Genomic DNA, 11069 nt, shown 5'->3' with positions numbered 1-11069 from the left:
GGGATTAACCCATGAAATTTGCAAATATTCAATAAAATGCCAGGCTATTATTGGAAACCATATCCAACAATTAGCTAGAAAAGATACCTTAAATTACACATGGCATCCGTATCTTGAAAAGTTAAGGTCGAAGCTTTGGATGCAGATCTTTTGCATTGGCTTTCTCCTCTTGAAATGAAAGGCGATTAGATATAAGAATGAAATTGGAACTAAATGACAAAGTTATATCAAGAGCTGATGGTGACCGATACAAAAAATATGTACAAATACTGGACTACCACACACTCAAGGACCAACTTACCACATCATCTGAGTACCATATCCGGAACCCTAAATACGTTCCATAACCACCCAAAGCAAAAAGCACAATGGCTTGAAAAAGGAAAGTGGAAGAACGCATTACCAATTATAACTAAGACATGATTATAACTGTACTCAAGTTACTAGACATCTTAGGTATCGAAAATAAGATGAATTGATATCAGTACAAGAACAAACAGATGAGGGATAAGCCTTGAGGTCACCTCTCAAATATACATTTATCAGATGTAACTAAAGATGTCACTCCACCAGTTGCCCTGGGAGCAAAGAAGACAAACATTCCAGCTAGAAGATTTGGATGCATATCTTTTGCATTGGCTTTCTCCTCCTGAAACGAAAGGCGATTAGATATAAGAAACCACTCAACACAGGAGTATCTGGTCTTTATGGTCATGTTGCAGAAACAACAAGTAAGACCTCTGCCTACATCCATGACCTTTAAAAGTTTAAAGTGTTTCAGGTAGGAGGGACATAATATCATCGTATTCAAGGACATACTTGAATCGATTACAAACCTAAAGATTTATTCTTTTCTTTTATTTATTTTTTCAGTGAAACATAGCAGGAGCAAAATGAAAAAATAATTGCGGGATGTGTAAATATTATTTACAAATTTATTACTCCCAAGTCAGAAACATATATGAAACACTTAAAAATAATTTTAACAACATTGTCATTGTCATACCAGACGTCCAGACAACAAAATTTATTTACATTTCAACTACATTTGTGAAGGGAAATGAGGTTTTGTCCCATTGAAGCTATTGTTGTGTTATGCCCAGACTACAGAGTGGCCAAAGATAACACCAAATGGCTAATTTCTATATTAACTTTATATGCATCAATCCGCAAAAGAACAACAAGAAAAATATGTAAAACACCAACTAAAATTTAAAAATCAATAAAATGGTGCAACTAAAAACTAATGAAATGGTAAAGCACAAACCGGGCGAATGCAAAGATTGGCATTTTATTGATTTTTCCCCGACCAAACAACATAAAAACTAATGAAATGGTAAAGCAAAAAAGGGTTTTGAGTTTACCTTTTGAAGAGTATTTTGACTTATTGAGACCGCTTTATTTTTGCTTTGATTGGCATTTTATTTTATTAACTTATTTTTCCCTTAATTATGTCATTATGGTTGGTAATTAGTAACATCCATAATTACATCCCATAGAATGAGTAATGATAATTTGATATTTTCATGTATTTGAATCAGGGCATTATTTTTATTTTATGTGTCTATTTTTTTTCCTTAAAACACGTTTTACCGCTTTTTTTACGATATATAATGATTATAACGCTTCCGCAAACCCGCTTTTTAATGACTTCAGATATGTCGCTCCGCTTAAAACACCTAACTAAGTTTTTCAAGCTCGCTTTAAACCCGCACTGCATCCGGGTGGTCAATGCAGATTTCATTTCCTTGAGTTTTATCTCAAATATTTTCTTCTCATTGTATTCGACCAACCCAGTCAGGCCGTCCTTGCTGAATAGAAATAGACATAACGCAACATAAAGCACAATTAAAACTCAGTATATCCAATACCACTACGACATCACATGAATAAATTACTCCATAAACTTATTAATTTTCATCTCATTGTCTGATGACTGATAATAAAGTCTGATATACTAATGTACAACCAAAAGAACCGGTTGTTTATTATGCTGCAAAGACCAGCGTTTCGTTTGAAATCAACTTGGCCAGGGAACAAATTCATCCCAAGGCAGCAAGAATGGACTATAGCTGTTCTTACTGATGAATTTTGCATCCCAAGGCTATAAATGGATAATTATTATGCAAAACTTGAATGTAAAGTGTTCTCACAAACTAATGGATATCAGATTTGCAGGCATAGCCAGTACCCAATGATTCAAAAAAGAAAAAACCTGAAACGAGACTAGAGATAGAGAATGAAATCAACCTCTCAATATTGGATAGAACAAGATATAATCCATCTCTATCTGAGCTGGATCTTGCACTTCAGATGATTAAAAGATTGGAATGGGCATTTCTCCGCAATAGCGTAGGACTTGAGACAGCCTACATCACACCCATGACCAGTTTACTAGCATATTCATCAATGCATCATCCCTCATATTTTTGGAACTACTACTCACACAACATTTATACGAAACAGGTCGAATGTTGCAGAACCAACAAGTGTCCCAGGACCTAAGCCTACAGATCATAACAAAAGATGCACTTAGGTGCATAAACAAGATAACCAACATTTATTGAGCAGGAGAGCTAAGCTCATAAGCATACAGTGTTCCATCTGTGTCAGATTAATTGATGGGTTGCAACAGAAGATGAGTAAAAAAGTTCAAAAGTTGATATTCATTTGACTTGCTTCAAAGTCATGGTTGTCCAATTATTGTGTTTGCCATGTGGTTATCAAAAAGGTTTAAAACATTAATATCATTGTACAAATTTTAAATTTATATTTGTATGTTGTATTTACATCTCCTTTGATCAGTGTAGTTTAGCAGACAGTATTTATGTCCTTCAATTTGGTGGATTGTTAAATTTAAGTTTGATAGCTATATATCTCACGCTTTGTTCAAGACTCGTCCTTCATAGAAGGTTACAGTTAATGCAGTAATATCCATTTCAGTGGTGAAGTGCCAATTTGAAACATAAACTAACATTTTGGTTAATCAGGGTGGTCAGGAGCAAAACTGGCGCAACTACTCCAAGAGGCACCCGAACTTCATTGCCTGAGGAAGATCTCCTGGAATAGCAAGGAAGTATACGGTCTAATTCCCAGGCCTACATAACGACTTCTTCTACCAAAAGAATCCTATCTATACTTAACTTCCTAAACAAACATATCTAATAAGAATCCTATTAATACTAAACTTCTAATGACATAATAAAACCTAAACAACCTATATATATAAAAAAAAACCCACGATCCTCCTAACACAAAACAAAAAACAAAGGTAAACTTTCAGTTTTTTTTTTTTAGTCTGATTTACATTAGTTTTACATATATAACTGAGTTCTTTTTCTTTTTTTCATTGCATGCAATAGAAGATATTCAATCAAGGCTTCAGAAAGAGTTAACAAAAATGGATAAGGTAAACTATTTCTTTTCCAATATCTTATTTAATAATTTTGTTGATTTCTCTTTTATGATTCAACTGATGATAATATTAAAGTTTAAACACATGAGATATTAGCGTAAGCCTATAACGGTTTGTTTTTTTATGATTCTTTTAATTCAAAATTATATTGAACTATATTGAACTTAAGACTGTATTAGTGTAACAACTACTTACTATTAATCGTTCCTCGAACCCCCTCTTACCCCCCTCTTTATAATTCTTCTCAATATTGTGAAATCACCATGGGATCAAGGTAGACAAGTCTCGAAGTTGAAACTATTGAGTCAATCAATCCAACACAACAATTATTGATGAAATTATATGAAATATAAAAGTAGACCAAAGGAGAACATATCAACTTTCAAATCATCCATATGCTTTAAAATTTATTTCAAGGGGGTAAAAGGTGTGTGTATAAGGTACAAGATAGTATATATATGTAACTAGAGTATAAGAAAATGCATGTTTTATATCAAAATTATGTAATGCCGAACCAAGTTTAGTGGTATATATATACCTGCAGCTTATTCACTATAGCCCATTTTGACACACATTTGGTATCCTCCCACAAAGCCTACAAAACAGTAAAAATATCCATCAATAAAACAAAACCTAAAATTTACATGTTCTAAAAATACCAAATTACTATATGCCCCGACAATGGTGAGATCAGATATTTCGATAATATAAACTAATGTAATTTTTAAAATGCAGCTCATGGAGTATGAAACCAAACACAAAATTTCACTCAAGACAGCGTTGAGAGAAATTCTAATCAAGAAAAAAATCTAGGGAGAACCAGTTTACATATCAAAGATTGAAAACAACCGATACGCTGCCGATGTCATAATAGATTTGCCGATAATGAGAGAAATCTTCAAAAATCCCAATTATCCTATAAGCCAATCATTTCCGGGGACGAATCAAACTAAGAAAGTGGACTCGAGAAAATCGGGCACAGGAAACGTTATCCGCTTCCTATAGCAGATATACAAATTTGAGGTTTTAGTCATCAACCACAAAGAAGTCATTACTAAACGTGAAGAGCTACATGAAGCAAATACTAAAGAAAAACAACTTCATCAAGATATTGAAAACTTGAGAAAAGAAAATGCCTATTTGAAGTCAATAAATGAAGCATTGCTTATAAGAGGACCAAATTGGGATATGGACTACCTAAGCATCCCAAATAATTCATCAGATTTGGATGAGGATTAGCGTAGTGTTTTTCAAGCTGAATTCTATATTGGATGAGGATTAGCACAGTGTTAGATCCATCAAATTTATGTTTTTGTTTTTTCAATTTAAATTATCTATAGTTCATCATAACTTAATGAAATATTTATTTTAGGACATATACAAAGTAGTTTAGAATTTTCTTTTGATGATATTAAGAACCTGTTTTGGCTTGAATCCACCTAAGGTCATCTGAAACAAAACCTTTTGCTCCTCACGTGTTAGCCTACCACCATATGTATGACCCCCTAAGTCAGTCTTTGCAATCATAGATACATAATTGCCAGTTTTATGTATGTATTGGTAGCATGACAATTTTACAAATAATGGAATTAAAAATGCAAACATTATCTGCATGATAACCCGAAACCTTCTCTTCCAATCCAACCCAGCATGAACAAGATCAGGAACAATTAACCTCCCACCAAAAATCTCATTCACAGCTACAGCTGCAGCAGCACCACTCGCAACACTCGAGACCAAACCACTCTCCAACCAAAAATCTCATTCATAGCTACAAATAGCTACAGAAAAGCACTCGCCAAAGATCGACCCCAAACCACTATCCCACCAAAATCTCATTAACAGCTTACAAATGCAGCAGCAAAGACTTTCGCCCGACTCGACCCCAAACCACTCTCCCACCAATAACTCTCCCACCAAAAATCTCATTCACTGCTACAGCTGCAACGGCAGCACTCGCCACACTCAAACCCAAACCACTCCCTAACGGCAACCCTTTCTTAAGCGAAAGCAAGCACTCTCTTCAAACACTGCTAGGTAAATTTGTAAAGGAACATACTCACTCTCTCAAGTATAGATCGAGAGTAAGACCAAATTGAAAGGAAACCTATTGTTAAGGCATATGCATTTTGTTAAGTGGGTTTCAATGGTTACAAATACGTATCCTGCAACCACAGAAGTTTAAACTGAGGGGTTGGGGAAAGACATTGCTCGAGCTACACAGTTCAAACAATACTCAGAGGAATCAAAACACACGAAACGGAAACAGCTCAGTATGAGAAGAAATAACATAGTTATATAATCATAAAAAAAATAGGTAACATTCGAAATTGACACCTCACAAACAATTTCATCAGCTTATAGTTCTCATGAAGATAAGCAATTCCACAAGCTCAACAAGCAGCAACTTTAGACGTGGTTCACCATTCCATAACAGGCCTCCCCTAGCATGAAAAATGTGAATGACAAAATTAACAGAAAAGCTAAAGATAAAATTCTTCAGAACACATCCACATAATCAGATAACCGTAGATATAACTCCCATGGATATAGAATCACATTAGCCCTTCATTACGAAGATATTGAACAACCTTTGATCGTAACTCTGGAGGAATGCGAACAGGCCAGTAGTTTTTGTCAAGGCAGATTGTCGCTTGCCTTTAGCTTCCGTAATGGGCCGAATGAAACAAAGAAACAGAGTGATCCTGTGTGTCTTCAAGTCATTCAGACATGTAAGGAAAAGTTCATAACTTGAAGCACCTCTTGATTTGGTAGCTTGAAAACTGCATGTTCAAAGAATATCCTAGCAGCTGAGGATCCCGAAATCCTCACCTTCACTACAAATCTATCACCACTCTGGTAGAGCACAAAACAATGTCAGAGAGACAATTAGCTTCAGTAATTACGATGCTAACAAAGATGGTATGATGTTTAAAGCATTACTCTTAAGGGTCCAAGAAACTTTAGTGACATTTATGATAATGCCAAAGCTTCGCCATTACAGGCAATTGCATCTGCGCTTTTGAAAGGAAACTGCGTGGGAAAAATAGATAGCAATTTAAATTTGAATTGAATTTTAGATTCAATACCCGCAATTTGTTCGGCCCAGGCCCAACAAACAATAGTATACTTATGGGTTTCTAAACCCAATAGCTTCTACATAATTAAAAAAATATATATCTAATTTAAAATAAGGTGATTTAGCTTTAGGACGTCCCAATAATATGGGTATTTGCGTTGGACCCAAAGTTTTACGTTTCTAAGCTTTAGGTAACCCTATCGTTAGTTAACGATTCATTTACCAAGTTTGACCGTCTATTGTGGTGTGTCTGGTGTTATGCCATTTCAAAATACAACAATTACCCCTCACACGTTTTGAACGTGCCCACACTATAAAACTCAAAAACCAAATTTCAAAATACCCGACACGTGTCATAATCCATGCTCCTAATAGAGTGGAGGCTGCAAAAAAGGAGAACCTCGATGTTCCAAAATATCAAAATTTAAAAGATATAATACAAAACTAAAAACCTACGAAAAGTGAACTTCCAATCACTTAGTAAAACATAATCTATTAACCTAAAAAAAACAATTTAACTACACATATCCAAAAACTAGGTAGCCTATTTTCTTCCTCTTCTCTATTATTTACAATTATTTATTGACTTCATTTTATTATGTATATTATAGATAATGGCGTATGAAAATTACAGCTTATGTAAAAAAAAAATGCTAAAGGAATTTCTAGAAGCAGGACTTAACATTCAACAAAATCCAGTTTACAACACAGAATTAGAGAGCGGACGATTCAAAAGCACTGTGACATTAAAGGTACCAAAAGACTTATTCTTTAACAGTGAAGACGTCGTAGTTAAAGAAATTGATGGAAGCCCAACATATTCTCAAGGTGCAAAAGCAGAGGATTCAAAGACTTTTCACGCAATACGCTTTATAAAAGGATGAACGTGATATAGAAATTGAAGACTTCAATTTCAAAGAACTTAGGAAGAAAATGAATAGAAGTTGAAGAAAAGCATAATCAACTCGATATCCTCAAAAATATTATGCTAGATTGTTTGGTTGATGATAAACACAACAAAGATAAAATATATTATCTCGAAGAAAAAATTAAAGGAATGAAAGGCATGTAGAGTTCCATAATAAGAAAAGAAAACCATGAGGATTAGTACTTTAATATCAAAACTTTATTATGTTGGTCACATAGTATTTTTTTAATGGTCGAGGTTTAACGCTTTTTATTTATGAAAGTTTGTAACTATTGAGTCCGTTAATTTTTAGTTTAAATTTATAATATTAGCACACTTGCTTTTCAAATTTGACTACTTCAAGTTATATTGTGTTCGATATCGAAAAAAATATAAGTCATTTGTCACCTTTGGAGTAGGTATTCGTATCATAGCATTATTTCGTTTGCTGACCTTCTAAAAGAAGTGAGTAATTGTAAATAAGTGGATGCACTAAACATTCAACAATGTAAATACTGGACAGTGTCTTCCAAATATTAATGAGATAGTGAGTTCCTCCTTCAGTATTCTAATGCCAAATACCATATGAACTTTAAAAAAAAAACACACCATTGGTAGTCTCTAAATAATTAGGCAAAGAAACATTCTTAGATGTCTAGATTTTTTAGTATTATCGAGGCAGGTTTTGCAACTCCATTATATAAACTCTCCTAAATCACCACAAATTACCACAAGAGCACAATCGATTATGAAAATGGTGAGCTAGAAAGCATTCTTATTATAATAGCTTTGGCCAAAACTGAAAGATACTTAATAAACTTGGATCAGGTTTTGACACACTTAAGTTATGACAGAACTCCGCCTGCTTCAGACTCACTAAATTATCATCAAAATGTCTACTGCAAGCATTAGGGCACATCTTTGCTAATAACATGTGGCAGAGACAGTTTTGCTTTAGTTCTGCATAACAATGTGGTGAATATCTTTGATCTCCCCTTTCAACATGAACATTGGTTAAATAGCCATTCCTGCTCTTTGTACTCCCTCTACATTGCCCAAAATCCATTTCAACAACCTTGACATTGTCTTCAATGTGTCTATCAATGTACATGTAGAAAAATCATATTGCTTATTAAAGGGCGAATAATTTGTATTTCTTTTATTTATAAGAGAGATTCTCCCATCATAATAGTGGATATGCTCTTAAGTAGTGCAAACTATTTTCAGTAGGATGCATGTGGTCATTTTATTTATATAGAAATAATTTCATATCTGTGTTATAATTTCATATCTGAGAAACCCCAAAAATAAGTTCATATCTGTGTATTAATTACAAAGCAAATACAAGAGCTTCACCTTCGTTTACAGCAGCACAGTCCATATCCACATCTGTATTTAATTTAAGAGATTTAGACGTGAAATCAAGTGGTATGTGACCGAACCCCAAGCATTCTCATAGCAGATATAGCAGCAATTCCAAAATTTGCTGAAATTTGGGAAACAAGAACTAAGAAAGATCAAGAAATATACTGATCTAGCACAGAAAAGCTACTTCGACACAAATTTTCATACATTTAATGACATCGGTAGGTTAAAAATCCACAGGAAGTTAAAAATTTAGTTTAACCAGTGAAAACACGAAGATATCAATAGATGCCACAGGTCTATATAGTCAATCTGAAGTTTTAACCGTCCAAAAAATCGAGTTACCAACAGGAAGATACAAAACTTCAAAACAACACAACTATCCAACAGGAAGTCAAAACCACACCTTAATAAGTTTCTTAGACAAATGAGAAAAAAGACCATACCTACCTCGACTGTTTGCTTTATTCTCTCCTATACGCAGACCACTTCAATAAGTTGGTATTGTATTCTGCACTTCCTAAACTCTAAAGTTGAGAAACCATCTGTTTGTTGCCAGCTCTCAATATATTGCTATGAATCAGCATGAGTACCTAGGTGTAAGACATTTCAATATCTCCATAAGAGGTAGCAACTCAAATTTTAATTGAATTTGTTGGGCACAGGCCCAACAGTAATAGTATACTTAGAGGTTTCTAAACCCAATAGATTCTACCTAATTAAAAAAAATAAAAAAATCTAATTTAAAATAAAATATAGGTATTTGCATTGGACCCAAAGTTTTACATTTCTTAGCTTTAGGTAATCCTATCGTTAGTTAACGATTTATTTACCAAGTTTGACCGTCTATTGTGGTGTGTCTTGTGTTATGCCCTTTCAAAATGCAACAACTACCCCTCACACGTTTTGCACGTGCCCACACCATAAAACTCAAAATCCAAATTTCAAATTACCCGACACGTGTCATAATCCATGCTCCTAATAGAGTGGTGGCTGCAAAAAAGAAGAAGCTCGCTGTTCCAACATATCAAAATTTAAGAGATATACAAAATTAAAAACCTAGGAAAAGTGAACTTCCAATCACTTAGTAAAACATAATCTATTAACCTAAAAAAAAACAATTTAACTACACATATCGAAAAACAAGGTAGCCTATTTTCTTCCTCTTCACCATTATTTACAATAATTTATTGACTTCATTTTATTATGTATATTGCAAATAATGGCGTATGAAAATTACAGCTTATGTAAAAAAAAAATGTTAAAGGAAATTCTAGAATAAGGACTTAACATTCAACAAGATCCGGTTTACAACACAGAATTAGAGAGTGGACAACTCAAAAACACTGTAACATTAAAGGTGAAGACGTCATAGTTAAAGAAATTGATGGAAGACCAACATATTTTGTTGCAAAAGCAGAGGATTCAGCAGCTTTTAACACAATACAGTTTATAAATGATGAACGTGATATGGAAATTAAAGACTTCAATTTCAAAGAACTTATGAAGAAAACAATACAAGTTGAAGAGAAACAAAATCAACTCGACATCCTCAAAAATATTATGCTAGATTGTTTGGTTGATGATAAACACAACAAAGATAAAATTAAAGGAATGAAGGACATAGAGAGTTCCATAATAAAGAAAAGAAAACCATGAGGATTAGTACTTTAATACCAAAATTTTAGTATGTTAATCACATAGTATTTTTTTAATGGCTGAGGTTTAACGATTCTTATTTATGAAAGTTTTTCACTATTAAGTCCTTTAATTTTTAGTTTAAATTTATAATATTAGCACGCTCACTTTTCCAATTCGACTAATTCAAGTTATATTGTATTCGATATTGAAAAAAATAAAACTTATTTGTCACCTTTGGAGTAGGTATTCGTATCATAGCATTGTTTCGTTTGCTGACCTTCAAAAACAAGTGAGTAAATATAATCATTACCTATCCTCCCTTACTATTATTACAAACAAATTTAGCAAAATAAGCTAACAATTAACAAAATAATAGGTAATCAGCTATTTCCATACTGCAATAAGTGGATGCCCTGAACATTCTACAATGTAAATACTGGACAGTGTCTTCCAAATATTAATGAGATAGTGAGTTTCTGCTTCAGTATTCTAATGCCAAATACAAGATGATCTTTTAATTTATTGTCTGAGTGAATATAGTTTGGGAGTAAGATTTTTTATACATAATAATAAAGTGAAAAAAAATTATATAAAAACGGTTCCCGTTCGTTGAACAGGTCCAAAAATCTAGTGTATATTGATAGCTAATGATTCATTGCATA

Source organism: Coptis chinensis, chromosome 6 (assembly GCF_015680905.1).
Source record: "Coptis chinensis isolate HL-2020 chromosome 6, ASM1568090v1, whole genome shotgun sequence".
Classification (NCBI taxonomy): domain Eukaryota; kingdom Viridiplantae; phylum Streptophyta; class Magnoliopsida; order Ranunculales; family Ranunculaceae; genus Coptis; species Coptis chinensis.
Note: the sequence above shows the minus strand (reverse complement) of the source record.